Here is a 15187-nt window from a genome sequence, read left to right as displayed (position 1 = left end):
GCTTTTTCCTTAATAAACTTAAAAATGTATAGTACTAAAAAATGTTCATAAATAATTTCTTTAAACTTTCAGTTGAATAAAACTGTTAACGGGAGATTTAAAAAAAAACAAACCCCAAACAACCCTTATCTTCCTTCTCACCGGCGGCTGCAAAGACTGGCGCGGGAGCCTTAAATTCTTCCACGCATGCGCCCGCCAGCTCCCCTCCCTCTCACTAACCAATCAATCAATTGTTCTCCTCAGGCGAGCGCGCGCATTCGGAAAGAACACTTGGGGAAAACAAACAAACCGAAGCCCAAAGGCTGCGCTTTATATCTGGCGCGCACGTTAGGGGAGTCTCGCGCCTGTTGCGCGCGCAGTAAACGGATGTGCGTGAAGGTGCGCAGAGATGGATGGGAGGGGGAGAAGAGAGGGAAAGGAAGCAAAACGAGGGGGAAAACAGCTCTCGCGCGAGGTTTTGCGCAAGCGCATTGGCGGTCTTACGACGAGTCAACGAGCGACGCTCAAGGAAGGGGGGTGGGGGAAGGAAGGAAGGAGGTGTCGTCGCAAGGCTGATTGACTGACGGGCTGACTGGGTTGGCTGCGGCGGCGGCCACGTAGCGCTGCGGCGGCGGCTGAGGGGAGGGCGCGAGCGCCAGCGAGATCCGCGGCCAGGGAGCGCGAGAGAGGGGCATCTGCTGGGGCTGAAGGGCCTAGGCCTGGTCGTGAGGGCGGCCGAGGGGGGCTCGCGCGAGGGGAGGGCAGGAAGGAAGGAGGGGCCCCGGCCGCCCCCCGCCTTCCCCCCTCCCCTCCCCAGGCATGGACCGCGGTGGGGGTGAAGGAGGAGGCGGCGGCGGCGCTGGTAGTGGAGGAGGCGGCGGCGGAGGAGGAGGCGGCAACGGCAGCGACAGTGGAGTGGGAACGGCGGCACTGGAGGGTCCTGGCCAGGGTGAGTGCTGCAGAGAAGAGTCGGGGAGGCTGGTAAAGCCTGCTTTGATCACACGAGCACCCGAATCTCTTGATAAGATATCTGAGGTATTCCGTTTCACAGTCCCGGAGCATCCAGAAACAATAGGGAAGAGTGCCTCTGAGCATTAACAAAGTGCTTTCTTCACCCCCTCCTTTAGGTGGCTGCAGCTCGCCTTGATGCGCTTGGAATAAAGTTAGCAAGGGTTCCCGGTCAGAGGGCATCATTGTCGAGAAGGTTTGGGACCCTGCGATCCCAGTTCTCTTTCAGACTGCTGTGGAGTTAGGTCGGGGGCAGAGAGGAGAGAAAAGAGGAAGAAACTCAAGATGTCTCTTTGAGGGCAAGGATTTGTATGTCCAGCTGAGAGGGGTGGAGGCTAAAGTGTTACAAGAACTGAAATTGAAAAAGTGTGTGTGGATCTGGGACTTTAGAGATGGACATTAGGAACAGAGATAAACATCTTGTTCCATGCTTTGGAAAAAAATGAAAGGTATGGAGGAAGGATGCTGTTTGCAGACATCTTTGAGGTGGTGGTGTTTCTTGATTTCATTTAATGTATTCCTCAGAATGGAACATCATCTGTGCCCTGCATTCTTGCCTATCTTCAGAATATAGCAACCAGAACAGATGTACTGTAAAAGGTGGTATAGCTTTGAACCATTAGGAGAACAAATTACAAAGTGTCCTCATATTTGCAGTGCTAGAAGAATAGATAATGTGTGAAGTGTCCCCACTCATTTCCAAATAGTTTCACTGACATCAGCTGAAATTAATTAATTAATATTTGTTGCAGTTCAAAGTCATTTCTATCAAAATATTTCAAATGGTGATTCAGGTCTGCAAAATTTGCTGTAGGTGCCTAAAGACATTTTCAGCTGTAGGGATCACAATTGGAACCTGGCACTTGATCATATGTAGTGAATAAAAATGACCTTGCAGCAGCATGCCTTTGGAAATTAAAAAAAAAAATTTGAAAAACCATTGTTAATTTTTTAATCCTTGCTTTCATAGGAAAAATGGTACCTTTGTTTCAAACACATTATCTTGAAAAGGCTGCTCTAGTGAATATAGGTTGGCTAATTGTTAGGATATTATCCTCAGTAAAGTTTAGTGTATTTCCCTCATGAGACAGATGGAGCAACACTATCTCTGTCTAAGCTCTGTGGTATATGGGCACCTCTGGAAGTTTCCATTGGAGAAGATGATGATGATTTCTGGTTTTGGAGAGAAGGGATTGCTTCACCTGGTTGAAAAAGAGTGCAAAAAATTATAGACGCTTTGACCAGTGTTGTTTCAAGTGAACATTTATCAGGATAACATGAAGGAGAGGGGCGAAGAGGCTATTGCCAGGTGAGTTGGTTGTTAGGGTATCAGTGATTGATGGTGAACAGAGCTTGGAGTGGACTCTCCACCAGGGAAGAGTATATGCAACTAGGAAATTGTCTGTTTACACAATGAATGGGATTTGAAATGGTTATAATACCTTTGGGATGAGGAATATAATTTCTTTAGGGTCTTGTAGGTAATGTTGTACTAGTTAAAACGAGGAGGAGAGGGATGTTGTGCATAGTTGTGGTATGTGTATAAGGAGTTGATAGTATCCAGTCTGTCACTAAATTGCTAGTGGTTGTGGTGATGACAAGATGAGAAAGGAAGGGCAATGCTAAAGGGTGTAGGAGATGCAGGTATGCATGTTAACAGTGACTGCTCACAGGGAGCACTGTATGCTTTAGTCCAATGCTTATCCATCAGCCATATCCCAGAAGGATTTGCAGTAGTTCTAAATAAACAACTGCATGGAACAAAACAATTATTATGTTGTGATAATAGCATTTAAGTTTGCATGAAATGGTAGAAATGCACACTACAGATGGATTGTGCTGACAGGAATGCACATGGCAGCTGAAAAATGTGTTCATGACGTGTGCATGTGTAGTGTTTCTCTTGCTGAGAGAAGTTGTGTAAACTCAAATACTGTATTTATTGTCCATTTTCCTCAGGGGACACAAGGTGGATTATAAATACGATTTTACAAACTTTTCAGTCAGTAAGTGAATTTCAAGATAGGGCAACATTTGAATCTAACAGCAGTGATTCCAAGTAAGACAGAAAAAAGTTATTCAGGGTGGGATTGTAATAATAATAATAATGACATTCGCTTTATATACCGCCCTTCAGGACAACTTAATGCCCACTCAGAGCAGTTTGCAAAGTATGCCATTATTATCCCCACAACAAAACACCCAGTGAGGTGGGTGGGGCTGAGAGAGCTCCAGAGAGCTATGACTAGCCCAAGGTCACCTAGCTGGCTTCAAGTGGAGGAGTGGGGAATCAGACCCGGCTTTCCAGATTAGAGTCCCGCGCTCTTAACCAGTACACCAAACTGGCTGTCTGTAGAAGAGGGGGATGACCCAAACAATGCATGGAAGCATATGTGTTTAAGACAGTAAGAATTTCAGTGTAGGAAAGACTTTATCCCTAGTAAAAGTCACCACCTGAGTTGAAGCATTATACTGGAGCTTTGCTCCTTCAAGAAGACTTCCTAAACAATTCTCTTCTGAACATCTTGTGAAACAACAGAAGTGCAGTAGGTGGACAGATGTATCTACCATATGGAAGGTATATGTGGTTGTTTCTGCATTGTGCAAGGAGAGATGAAAAATGAAAAGTTTGTAGAAGAAGTGGGAGGCCATGACTTGGCCATCCGCTTTTGTGCCATGGCTCAGTGTTTGCAATAGATGTGCTGGAGAAAGTGTAAGTACCCACCTTAGGTTTAGCACACACGCACACAAAAAGTGCTGGTTTCTGGACCTTGGCCAGGATTTGCTGGATCTTCTGTCTGCTGCAATTAGTGATTGTTTGCCAATAAAGAAGGTTAGGATGGACATGAGTTGTATCAGTTTGAGGGGACAGATGGGGAAATTCACTACAATGGGCAAAGCGTGAGCATAGGAAGTTTTGGGGGGATTGTTGGCTCTTTAAGGACGAGCTGTAGCAGTTAATAATTTTGTCCTAGAGTGCCAAAGTGGTTACATCTCTCTCCAGCTGTATCCACTGTGGCACTCTAGGACAGAATAAAAATGCATTGGAGATATGCATTCCACTCCTACATCCTTAGGAATTTAACTTAGGATGGGATTCAGTATTACTTTCTGTTGTGCTGTTTCTTGATCTGGAGTGTTGGGGGGCAGGGTTGTAGCACAGGAGAGAAATGCTGGAAGATTATATGCATTTTATTATTATTATTTATGTAGATTCTCTTAAGGCGAGGAATAGTATAGTGTGCATGCCTGGGATTGTTTGGGACGGAACAGCGTGCAGCTCTCAGTCCTAGGAATGTTTTGGCGGCACCTGCATTGAGATGGTAGTGATTATGCTTTGAGATGATAATGTTTCTCTTTAATCTATTGCAGCATTGTTTTTGCACTTCTGCTTTCAGTTGAAGTTTATGCATTATATGAAACAACAGTGGTTTATGAGAGGGAGCAGAGGATGGCATGTCAGTTCGGGATTAATGGTTGTATTATGTCTTTGATTGTAAACTGCTTGGGTAAAGATGTAAAATTTCCAGAAATATTGATGCCGTGGGGGGAATCTGTTGGGGTGTGTGTGGAATGAAATAAGGAAGTATAATTTGTATCAAGCCAGAGCTGATTTTACTACTTCGACATAATAAACTGTGTATTTTAACTTAGCATAATATATTGTACTCTTCGGTATATTTATGGAATTAAGTTTAAATATCTGGTTTTCTGTGAACAGAACTGAATATCAGTGATTGAAAGAGATTGCTGTAAAGTGTATAATTTGCACAGATACAATCTCACTCTCACAATAAAACTAGCTACACTTTAGCATGTTGAAAGCAAGATTTGGGCCCATTAAATACATGGAGTTCTTCAATAGTATATTATTGTCTTACAGAATGTTATAGACAAAATTAGTTACATTTAAACAATGAACATATGTTTGGAAATGTTGCATATGTCTATAGTATGCATAGGAATAATCCTTATCTAATGGTGTAGAGTCTTACATACAAGTCTTCATAGTACATGTTTTGAATAACACTTTGTCTTAAAAGCATTCCATTCATTCCAGTAAAGTATTTCATGAGAGTTTTTTCAGACATCCCCCAAATTTCCAGGTTTTCACTGGAAGAAAAAAGGGGTTTTCCCCTGATTCCCACCCATACAGATTTTTTTCTGCACTGTTACTTTTGTGTGATTATAGAGTGGAATATCAATTTAAGAAGTGGGGAGAGTGACTACAATGTGTTGTGGGACAATTTATTTGTCATCCCACTAGTCCAAAAGGTGTGTGCACTGTTCTAGGGCTGGCAGTAGTGTATGCTTGGTAGAATTGATTTATTACTGATCTATCATTTGACATCCTCTGCTGTTGCTCTGGTTTACCTATTTATGCCCAACATTATATTAATGTTTGTAAATCTCTCCTGTGAAATGAACATGCACTGCATTATGATGAGCTCATCTTGTATGTAGTATAGGCTGGATTGTAGTAGATAAATACACATATGAGCAGTCACTGCAACCTGGCCTACAATTATATGCACCCAAGTTTTATTGATTTTGGTTGCATTATATTGCATCCTGTGGGCCTGACATACAGAAGCACCTGAAGGTTGCTTCTTTGTGCTAGATCCCTTTTCAAAGTGTTTTTGTGCTCCACATTCCTGTACCAACAGGCTTAATTTGTGTAATTTAAATGTTGCTACATGTAGTAGGTTAGTGATGTATTTATGCTTTAGGAAATAAATGGCATAGTGGGGGTGGTCAGAATAGGGAAGAAAAATTTCTTCCCCTTAACCCTGATCTCTCCATTTTGCATATGTACATCTGTATCTTTCTTCCTTGTCACACTCCCTTACACACATGTATGTTCACTCATAGACATTCGCATATAAAGCACCAGGATCAATTAAAAGTGGTTATTTTAAAAGAAAATTGAATTTGTTCGGTTTACATACTGATTTTTTAAGAATCACTTTAAAAGTTGCTTACATTTAATATAAACATTTTACTACTTATAGTTCATGGAATCATAACTCTCAAAACAAAATTGAGTAAAACGCTTTTTTCTATATTTTTAAAACAGAACTCAAGAAAAAATATCTGACTTCAGAAATTTATAAATGACATGTGTATATATTGTCATTGTCTTGCTACTAGGTCCAGGAAGAAACAAGTACTTAATGGTGTCAGGATCCAGGAGATGTCCATCTATATTTCACTAGGATCAATGTGAAGCTTATATAGTTGATCAGTACAGGGGCAAATATATGTGGTTGTATCCAATTCAAAATTTCTGTTTGTGCTAGAGCCATTGCACAAATAGAAATTCATGAAAAAAGACTAGCAACTGCTTGGATTGTCATACTTGTTATATTCCCACTTGTGTTTCTCTGTGGGGAATATCTTACATAGGGAAGGAAACACTAGATGTTGCACAAGATCTTGTGCAAGCAGAGCTGCACTAGGTTTGTTTACATTTCCACTTGCACATTACTAGATCCAAACCATGGACTTCACAAGAGATCCTAGTGATATTCCTCCCCCTCCCCTAAAAAACTTACTCAGTTTTGCAGTGTCCAGTGCTCAGAGCATGTATATTTATTACCCTGCTGACAGAATAGCTTGAACATTTATTTTCCATGCCATTTGGAAACTCTTGCTTATGGAAGTTCTGGATACGTGCAGCCTGATCCTATGCTTACTTGAAAATAAGTCCCATTACACTCTATGGTATTTTCTTCTAAATTATGAATAGCATTGTTTAGGATTACATGTGTGCAGAGAGCACCAAATAGAAATCTCTTGTCCCTAAGTAGATATAATTCTATGGTTTTTGTGATCTGCATGATCAAGGAATTTGGATTGTGCTCCTGGTTTTACAAAAGCTCTATTGAATTGTAAATAAATGTTTTAAGTGTTATAGCAACTATCTAGCAAGTATGCATTCTTATTCAGGAAATATGTGCATTGCAAAATGGAAACTTTTATTTAAATCAGTTAATACTTGATCTCTAACAGAATACATTGGGAAGAATGTCTCCTTATTTCTTTCCCTTTCAACCTCCAATGTTCTCTTGCCTTGCCTGGCCTCCGTACTGTCCCCTCACACCTACAACCCTCTGTTTCAGTGCTCCCTTACATGTGTATGCATGTGATGTACTTTTGAATATCACATTCAGAATAAAGGAAGAGGAATCTTCTTACCTTTGACCAGTCACTTTAAGGGGAAAGAAAGTCAGCTGACCTCTGTCCCCAAAGCAGTCATGAAGGATGCTTTGATTTGGATCATTGGGTTAAATTAATTGAACATATTCTTTTGCTGCTAAAGTATACCCTCTCCCTTTACCTATGTCAGCTAAGAGCAGTTGAAAACTACTCAGCTGGGCCTATCTGCTAACATTTGGAAGGGATAGGGAAGCCTAAAGTTTCTATTTAATTACATATTTCCTGGCAAGTCTATGACTAGTGCCCTTCACTAATGAAGACAATTCCCAGCGACTTGTGGGAAGTGTGTACCTTGTTGCTATAATTGTGAGGAAATAACAAATACTACGGGAGAAAATTAAATTTAGCCAGAAAAGCACTGTAAGCTTGACCCGTGAAACCTAAACTCTGGTTTCTGGGTCCAAATTTCCATGGCTGTCCCAATTTGGAGATGACCCTAACACTTGCTGAGCAGTTTTGGCAGTATAGATGGGTTCTTTGGCTCCACTCCACTAAGGAGCCAGTCCAGATGCAGGGGTGAGGCAATAGGGCACCAAAATAGCTCAACTATACAAATTATCTTTTTAAGTTCTGGACCAAGTGAAAATACTTCCTTGTACATCTTCCGGGTATACATGTTCCACTAGTGCATACTCACCACATCTCTGCAACTTAACACACAAACATTGCATTCATAGGCTAATGGAAGGTCAGAAATAGTATATAAATTAATAGATTCTTGTGTGTTTGAAAAATCATCTCCAAAATGAATAGAGCTATTGAGTGGCCAACATTATAATGTAGACTGAGTATGTTACTACAAGCTGAGCAGTACTATATTTGTCAATGCAGACTGCTACTTGCCTAGTTGCCTCTGGTATGAATTGCTTCCAGGTTATCCCGCTGGGAAGATTTTATAAACGGGGGGTGGGGGATATCAGGGATAATGACTACCATAAGTGTGTGTGGGCAGATGAATAGTTAAAAAAAATCTTTGTTTGCTAAAAACCTTTGTGGACTGCATATAATATGCTACACATAAAATTCTAACTGTAAATTGATTAACCTATCTAATTTTAAACATATTACAGAGTGCTGCTTTCTGGCTGAGGCTATTAGAAACAAAAATATTAATCCCTATAAATTTTACCCAGATTTCAAAAGTTGGTTTACCTCTGTTTTTAAATGGAAAAGGTATGCCACTGTAATATACTTCTGAAATTACAGGCTCTTAAGCCATTATACCTAAAACAACAGTAAAAATTTGGGACTTCCTTTTGTGAAAATACCTTATATTAAGAGCAGCTGACTAGATATCCACCATAAATGCTGATCAAAGAATACCTAAACTACATCAGTATCAGTTACAGAGATTGTTTATGTAGATTATACACATAAGTTGCCTAAAGAGTTTAGACAATCATTTTAATTTGTCTGAATCTGTTGGTAATGTAGGGTGAAAAATTTTCAAGCTGCACAAAGCCTGTGTACTTGGCTTACTCACAACATGTTTCTTATGGTCTTCTCTCATATTATAGGAAAGTTACTATTAGTTCTCTGGCCTTCCTTAACAGCCGTCAGAATCTATGGAGGAGAAACACATGTCTGAAAAAGTGGTAAATGTACAACAAGGATCCTGAACCAGTTGCAACTATAATGTTGCATTTAATTGTTTTACCAACATGTATCACCCTGGATATATTGCAGTGGTCACCACAGATGTGCAGCTGAGAAATGGGACCTCTGATTTAGAGTGATCTTTAGTTACATGTTAAGCAGAGTTTGCGCTTAATATTTTGGTGACATAGCTGGCATAGCATAATGGATAGTGTCTTCAATTTGAAATATTTGTGTTGGGTTTATTACAAAACCTTCCAAGTATAGCTTACTTTATGGACACCCCTCAAAAGTTATTCAAAGGGTTTTAAAGGATTTGGAGTCCATGACTGAATGGTTGAAACAGAGCTGACTGAAGTTGAATACCACAAAGACAGAGGTCCTGTACCTGGGCCATGGGATGTTAAGCTCTGGGATTTGACTCTCAGCCCTTGATGGGGCGCCACTTGCACCAGCTCAGGTGGTGAGGAGTCTGGCCTTGGCCTTGGATGCCTGCTTGTCAGTGGAGGCCCAGCTTGCAGCAGTTGCCAGCTCTGCATTTTTCCATCTCCGTCAGATCAGGCAGCTCGTCCCCTACCTTTCAGCCTCCAACCTTGCCACTCTGATCCATAAAACAGTCACCTCCAGTCTAGATTACTGCAACTTGCTCTATGCCGGGCTGCCCTTGGGCCTGCTCTGGAACTTGCAACTAGACCAGAACGTAGCAGTGCATGTCGTGACCAGGACTCTGTTCCAGTCACATATAACACTGATACTATTGAAGCTGCATTGGCTCCCAGTGCAGTTCCGGATTAGGTTCAAGGTTTTGGTTTTAACCTTTAAAGCCCTTAGCAGACTAGGACCAGCATACCTGCAGGACCACTTCTCATCATACGTTCCTCAGAGGGCCCTTCGTTCAGCAGACCAACATCTGCTGGTGGTTCCTGGCCCCAGGGAGGTCCATCTCACCTCAACCAAGGCCAGGACCTTTTCAGCCCTGGCACCGACCTGATGGAACTCTCTGTCTGTGGAAATACGGGCCCAGCAAGATTTACTATCATTTCGCCAGGCCTGTAAGACAGAGATGTTCTGCTAAGGGTACGGTGGTTGAGGTTGTAGTCTTCAACTGGCCTCCTCCCAAGAAGGGGACATTGCACCCCTGGTGTGTATAACGTCTAACAGTTTGCCACCCACCCCATGGGTTTTGGTTGTGGAGGGATGGTGCAATGTGAATGCCACTGGTTTTTATTAATTGGAATTGTTTTATTGTGCTACCTTGTTTTATACCCTGTTGTGATGTGGTCTGAGCCTCCTTTGCAGGGAGAGCGGAATAGAAATATAATAAATAAATAATAAAAAGTTAATTGCACAGGAGTCTCGAACCACCTTAAAGACTAACAAAATTGATTTCATCATAAGCTTTTGAGAGTCAGAGCTCACTTTCCTCAGATGCAAAAATAATTTTTCTTGTATAATTCCTATATAATTTCATTACAACAAACTTAACATATCTGGAATAAAGAGGTTAATTGTTTCAACCTCTTCCTACATCCATTTATATTTGCAAGTTGAGACCACACTTTCCTACATATAATGCATGGCCCACAGAAGCTTATGCCATGCTAAATATTTTCAGGGTGCCACAAGACTTTAGGGAGGGGGTTGTTAACTCACTAACATGACTACCTCCCTGAAAAGAAGCCTATTAACACAGCTAGGCCAACTTATAAGTAAATATGCATAGGTGTGGGCTATAAGGGGGGAAAGGGAACCTAATTCTGTTTGGAAAATGCTATCGGATCAAAGTAATCCACCATGAAATCTTACATTATGTCTAGTTAGTGTCCTGCTTGAGAGACAAAAAAGTTTTCTTTTTGCTTTTTAGAAAAGCAGGAAACTGTTGTTTAGCCTAAATCCTCCTTACCAATGCAGTAAGTCTTCTGTTAAAATAATTTTTAAAAAATTCTCCCTTCAATCAGTGGTGCCTTTACTTTCTAAAATCTCCCTGCAGCAGTAGGAAACACTCCTTTAGACACAGGAACACTCATTTGAAGGGACAAATGAACCAATCAGCCTTCTGATTCCAAGCAGAGTTTGCTTTGCAAATCACCAGCCAAGAAACACGTCCTCTGCTACTACCCAGTACGTTCCCCTGCTCACTTGTGAAATAATGGTCATACCCCATTTCTAATTGCATGTAAAGTTTTAATTGAAGTGAGTTTTCCTTTTTCTTAAACCCACTTAATACTTTGCCTCCATTCTAATCAGCGGTCTGTCCCCACTAGGGAACAAGACTCTCACTTGTTACCAAATAAGTTACTGGATTGGATCTTGCCAGCTTTTCTGTGGTTGAAAGGAGGAGGGGGCAACAGCAACTTTTGACCACTGAAAGGCTATCCTAAGCATTGTTAGATAATTATGCTATACAGAGGTTGCAGCGGGGAGGGGAATTGAGCAGGAACAAGTAGGAAAATTGGCAGGATCTGGCAGGATCCAGCCCACTGTATCATACTGTACCACAATTAAAGCTTCCAGCTTCTGGGAATCTTGCTGAATTCGGTACAATAGTCAAACATGCATAGGATTTTTGTTATACGGTTGCAATCTTGAACACAAGCATGGCAAGATCTTATGTATGTTTACTTGGAAAGTGAGACTTGCTGGATTCATTGGGACTTATTCTCAAGTAAGTACACATAAGATTGCAGCTGTGAAGGATAGATACTGTTGAGCTCAATGGAATTTCCTTTTGAGTTAACATGATTACGATCAAGCCATAAAATGAGACGGGGGTTGCATCTAGTCTGAGTAAGCCTAAAAGTCTACTTAAATATTATTAAATTCACAGCTGAGAAGTAAAAATAAGTGAATTTTGTGGTATTCTAAAAACTAACTATTTTATTTTGTTACAAGTGTTCATGAGCAGAACTTGCTTCAAGTAAAACTTGGCTGATATCAGGAAACATGTTAATAACGTCTCCATTTTATTTAAGTTATGTTTTTGTAATAAAACTAATCTGGAAAATGCAGATAGAACAATTAGTGGTTTGGGACCACAGAATGGTTTTTATAAGATTTGTAGTTTCACCAACAAATTGTCGACTAAGTGGAGTTCTTGGAACTTGATTAAGGATTTATCGTTAAAGAAGAGTTACACCTTAACGTTTACCTTGGCAATGATAGTAGGCTGCACTTTTGTCTTTCTTGGGCGGGGGGGGGGGTCACCTTTCTGTGTCACAGAATAGGACAACTTGAATTGTTGTAAACAAAGCCAAGAGTACTCTCAGATATCCCTTTACTGACTTCTTTGAACTCTTCATGTGAGATGGGGATATATCTTGTGTGTGTTCTCAGATGTGAATGATGCAAAATAATAGTCTGAGATCAGAGCATTGTGGACACAAAACAGGCTATGTGGACAATGTATGCTGCTGTGTCTAGTGACACTGTCCCTAAGGCACAAGCTTTGTGGGCTATCTGGTGATCTCTGGATTAATGCAGAAGGCTGCATAGTGTTGGGGGGCAGGGTAAGAAAACCCCTGTGCAGTTAAGCCTCTGCTCTCAAGAAGGCTTTGGGTATATTTCTCAACCAACCCGCCTTTTCAAATGGCATTTGAAGCTGAATGAAATTTCAAAGTAAGTTTATAATGGTGGGGGACAACTGCTCAAAGGAAAAAGTAGAAAATCCGTGATACAAGTCCTTCTTCATTGGATCTTGCTATTTAATTTCTTTTGCTACCTTTCCAATAAGTTGCCCAAAGCAGCCCACAAAGCAAATGTTAGCCCTTGCGATCAGATCTCAAAACCGAAGAATAAAGCCATGTAAGTAGTATAAATAACAACAAGTGAAGAGGGAAATAAAATACTAAAATAAAAGCTTTGGTATACAAAAATGTTTTAATAGCACAAGAGAAGAACAGAAACTTGGCAGGCTTCCCAGAGACTGTTCTGTAATATAAAGGCTACTTATTGAGAAGGCTCTCAGTTTGCTGGATATAGTATTTTTCCACAGACAGGAGGCTTTCTGTACTTGCTACAATATTCACCTACAAAAACTTGTTTTAATGTGCAGGTTGGATTTGCTAAATTGGAGCCTTGTTTCTGCCTTGTGTTGGTGTAGTGCTACTGAATAACATTTCTATAATCTATATTGAATATATACATATTTTTGAAAATCTGTAAACCATTTAGATAAAATTGTGTGTATTTTTTGTCTTTCTGGATAGCCAGCTTGGTGTAAACAGGGCTTATAAAACAGTCTAGAAACAGACTATAGAAGTTATGTTAAAAGAGCAACCCCTTGTTAAAAGCCTGGGTAAAAAGCAGTGTTTTGGCCTGGGGCCTAAAAGATAGTAGAGTAGGCACCAGATGAGCCTCAAAGGGAAGGGTGTTCCACAGGTGAGGTGCCTCTGCTGTGAAAGCCTGGTCTTTGTCACCTGCCTCACCTCCAAGAGCAGGGCTTGTGAGGAAGGTCTTAGCTGTTGGGATGGGTAGTCTGGGAAGAAGCAGTCCTTCAAGCACCTTGGTCCCAAGCCATTTAGGGTATACCATGTAAGAACAAGCACAGTGAATTGAACTTGTGCAGCTCTTTCAACACAGGAGTGGTACAATCCCTTTTAATTTCTCCTCCATTTTGTCTTAGATTGAGGCATCTACCAGCAGCTATAAAATGTTTCTCAGCTAAAGACATTCATTAGACACATGTGGTGCTAACATATGCCTATTAAATATATGTTTACATTACTACAGAAAACCTGCTTAAATAACAATTCTGTGTCATGCTTCTAAGAAGTACATATGCTTGTATATTGTTGTATGTGCTGACTTGGGTTCTGATCCTGGATCGTAATAGTGAACTTGAACTTGAAATACTTATGCTTGGATTTTGCCAAATTTCCTGAGTGACAAATTTTTAGAAGCCGCCATGGAGACTACCTTAATATCGATCTTCAGTATGTTTGTGCGCTTGGTATTCCACTGTTAGAACAGAAACCCTTGGAAGTTTGCAGGGACTGTGTTGGAACTTGGAGAAGGTCTCCGTGGCAGAGATGGGTTGTAAGATCGCTGTCTTGGGGTAGTGTTTTATGGAAATTCTGCATTGTTATTGTGAATTTTAATGTAAATTATGTGTTTTACTGCTGTAACACACCCTGAGCCTGCTCTCAGAGGGGGGGAGCCCAATAAATAAATAATAAATATAAGGTCCAAACCAGGGCCAGAAGATATTTTAATTCCTAGGTGCCAGGGTATCAATAGTATCTGAGATTTTTCCAGCCACTTGAAGCTTTATAGGTCAAAAATCAGTAATTGAATGCCAGTGCAGGCTTAAGAGAATGATGCAGTATGTCAGCAACTTCATCATCTAAACCATCTTCAGTGTTAGACCAACAGAGCATGGCATCAATGTCTATCCTGATGGTTATACATGAATAATGGCTCTTTTATTAGATAAGATTAGTGAAAAACACTCTTGAGCTACCACCACCACCTAAAAGAACCAGATGGAGTTCAGAGCATTCCAGACAGCAAACTGGAACAAAGTATGTTAGAGTAGCCTTTTGCCAAACAGTGTTTGTTTGTTTTAATATTAGCAACTGCTGAGATTGCCAAGGAGAATTTTGATTTCATGATAAGTACTTAAAATCTTTTTGGACATGGAAATGAAACATATAAGATGCTATCAATCTATTACAAAAGCTGTAATCCATCTAGCTCAGGTTCTTGCAGCTTTATTATTTGTGGTCTGTATCCTTGCCCAACCAAGCAAGTTTCAACATGCAGGGAGAAACTGGCCAGTTTTATTACAGCGTTGGTAGATGCCTCCTTGAGATGGAGAGAGACTGGGGTCCATGGACTTAGCTCTGCTAAGTCTCATTTAGATTCAACAGACCTGGGAAATTATAGGGTAGCCTTAAATATCCACTTTGTGAACATGCCAGTGAAGCAGGCCGTGCCATGTTCTCTTGGATAAAACTCATTGTCTGGATACTTTTGATCAGGCAAGGCTTTAAGGCTAACCTTGGCTGTATTGGTGGATAGCCTATGCTGGGAAACAGAGGGGTGTTTGTCCCTGTTGATTCTTCTGGACTAGCTTATGGCATTTGATGAAATTGTTTGTGGTACTCCTCTGGACTACCTGGCATAGTTATGAATTTCTAGGCAGGTATATCTCATAACATGGTGTTAGAATTCTGCTGTGCCACTCCATCCAGTTGTGTGCTGTTAGACTTTCTCTTCTGTCCAGTGTTTCACATGTGCATGGAGCTACTAAGAAAAGGTTGTGTGAAGAATAGGGGTTTGGCATAACACACCAGGCTTCATGTAGTGAAGAAATAAAGTTGGGATATAAATGAAATAAAAAATAAACAAACCAGTATGACTCTAATGAACTTATGTTTTGGGAAAG

At 40.8% G+C, this 15187-nt stretch overlaps 1 protein-coding gene across 1 annotated transcript in view; it reads left to right on the top strand.

The window, feature by feature from the left end:
* The first annotated feature begins 474 nt into the window (after positions 1-474).
* The window catches only part of ZNF652 (zinc finger protein 652), a 34574-nt gene continuing 19861 nt past the window's right edge, over positions 475-15187 (top strand). The window contains exon 1 of the mRNA XM_054993050.1: positions 475-928. The gene's annotated coding sequence lies outside the window, so the exon portion shown is untranslated. The remainder of the gene's footprint in view (positions 929-15187) is intronic.

Source organism: Eublepharis macularius, chromosome 12, assembly GCF_028583425.1.
Source record: "Eublepharis macularius isolate TG4126 chromosome 12, MPM_Emac_v1.0, whole genome shotgun sequence".
Classification (NCBI taxonomy): domain Eukaryota; kingdom Metazoa; phylum Chordata; class Lepidosauria; order Squamata; family Eublepharidae; genus Eublepharis; species Eublepharis macularius.
Note: the sequence above shows the minus strand (reverse complement) of the source record. Positions and strands in the feature narration are given on the sequence as shown.